Source organism: Mandrillus leucophaeus, unplaced genomic scaffold (genome assembly GCF_000951045.1).
Source record: "Mandrillus leucophaeus isolate KB7577 unplaced genomic scaffold, Mleu.le_1.0 Scaffold200, whole genome shotgun sequence".
NCBI lineage: Eukaryota > Metazoa > Chordata > Mammalia > Primates > Cercopithecidae > Mandrillus > Mandrillus leucophaeus.
In genome coordinates this window covers 1,302,439-1,304,481 of record NW_012102033.1, presented here as the reverse complement: position 1 = coordinate 1,304,481, position 2,043 = coordinate 1,302,439, and the positions used below count along the sequence as shown (strand labels likewise).

Here is a 2,043-nt window from a genome sequence, read left to right as displayed (position 1 = left end):
TTTTGAGATGGAGTCTCGCTCTGTTGCCCAGGCTGGAGTGTAGTGGTTCGATCTTGGCTCACTGCAAGCTCTGCCTCCTGGGTTCACACCATTCTCATGCCTCAGCCTCCCAAATAGCTGGGACTACAGGTGCCCGCCACCGTGCCCGGCTAGTTTTTTTTGTATTTTTAGTAGAGACAGGGTTTCATCGTGTTAGCCAGGATGGTCTCGATCTCCTGACCTCATGATCCGCCCACCTCAGCCTCCCAAAGTGCTGGGATGACAGGCGTGAGCCACCGCACCCAGCCTAATTTTTTTTTTTATAGAGGCAGGGTATCACTATGTGGCCCAAGTGTTGGGATTACAGGCATGAACCACCACACCCAGCCTAACTTTTTAAAAAATACACCCCATAGGTTGGGTGTGAAAGCTCATGCCTGTAATCCCAGCATTTTGGGAGGCTGAGGCAGGAGGATTGCTTGAGCCCCAGAGTTTGAGACACCAGCCTGGGAAACAGAGTGAGACCCCATCTCTAAAAATAAAAGAAAAATATACATATACATATTTTTAAAATATATAAAATATACCCCATACATCCTCACCTGTCAGATCATAAGCATTTATCTGATACCACAGAAGAGTTACACAGTATTCCTCTGTGTGGATTCATTTATTCATTCACTCATTTATTCTGCAAATATCTATCAACGCCATCCTACGTGCCAGGAACTATGCCTCAGTCACAGATGAGAATGAGACCAACTGGGACCCTGGGGGTCTTGCAGTCTCCTGGGGAAGGTTGAGATGAATCAAACCACCACAGAAATAAATGTAAAATGACAGCAGATGTAAATGAGAGTGATAGCAGCATGTGCCATAACAAATGCATCCATGAGAACTAACTCCACAGCCCTGCGCCTCTTCCCACCAAGTCTTAGAAATCAGGGCCTAGGTTGGGCACGGTGGCTCATGCCTGTAATCCCAGCACCTTGGGCGAAACCCACTTTGGGAGGCCAAGGTGGGCTGATAACCTGAGGTTGGGAATTCAAGACCAGCTTGACCAACATGGAGAAACCCTGTCTCCACTAAAAATACAGAATTAGCCAGGCGTGGTGGTGCATGCTTGTAATCCCAGATACTCCGGAGGCTGAGACAGGAGAATCGTTTGATCTGGGGAGGTGGAAGTTGTGGTAAGCCCAGATCGCACCATTGCGCTCCAGCCTGGGCAGGGCCTAGGCCAGGTGTGGTGGCTCATGCCTGTAATCCCAGCATTTTGGGAGGCCGAGGGGGGGGTGGATCAACTGAGGTCAGGAGTTCAAGACCAGCCTGGCCAACATGGCCAAACCTTGTCTCTACTAAAAATAGAAAAATAGCCGTGTGTGGTGGTGCATGCCTATAATCCCAGCTACTTGGGTGGCTGAGGCAGGAGAATCACTTGAACCTGGGAGGTGGAGGTTGCAGTGAGCCAAGATCACACCTCTGCATTCCAGCCTGGGGGACAAGAGCGAAACTCAGTCTCAAGAAAAAAAAGAAAGAAAGAAAGAAATCAGGGCCTAGTGGGAGAACCCAAGCAAGTTAAGGTATGTGTGTGGGTCTGTTTCCCCATCTGAAAATAATGGTTATCTCCCTACAGGCTCACACCTGTAGTCCCAGCACTTTGGGTGGCCAAGGCGGGAGGCTCACTTGAGCCCAGGAGTTAGAGCCCAGCCTGGGCAACATGGAGAAACCCTGTCTCTACAAAAAATACAAAAATTAGACAGGTGTCGTGATGTGTGCCTGTAGTCCCAGCTACTCAGGAGGCTGAGGCAGGAGGATCAGTTGAACCCAAGAGGTGAAGGCTGCAGTGAGCTATGATGGTGCCACTGCATTTCAGCTTGGGCAACATAGTGAGACCTTGTCTCAGGAAAAAAAAAAAAAAGAGTTCTTAAGACTAGATAGAGGCCGGGCGCGGTGGCTCAAGCCTGTAATCCTAGCACTTTGGGAGGCCGAGACGGGCGGATCACGAGGTCAGGAGATCGAGACCATCCTGGCTAACACAGTGAAACCCCGTCTCTACTAAAAAAA

At 49.6% G+C, this 2,043-nt stretch overlaps 1 protein-coding gene across 1 annotated transcript in view; it reads left to right on the top strand.

The window, feature by feature from the left end:
* GRIN2D (glutamate receptor, ionotropic, N-methyl D-aspartate 2D) overlaps nucleotides 1–2,043 on the top strand; it is a 77,845-nt gene that overhangs the window by 71,658 nt on the left and 4,144 nt on the right. The window lies entirely within an intron of this gene.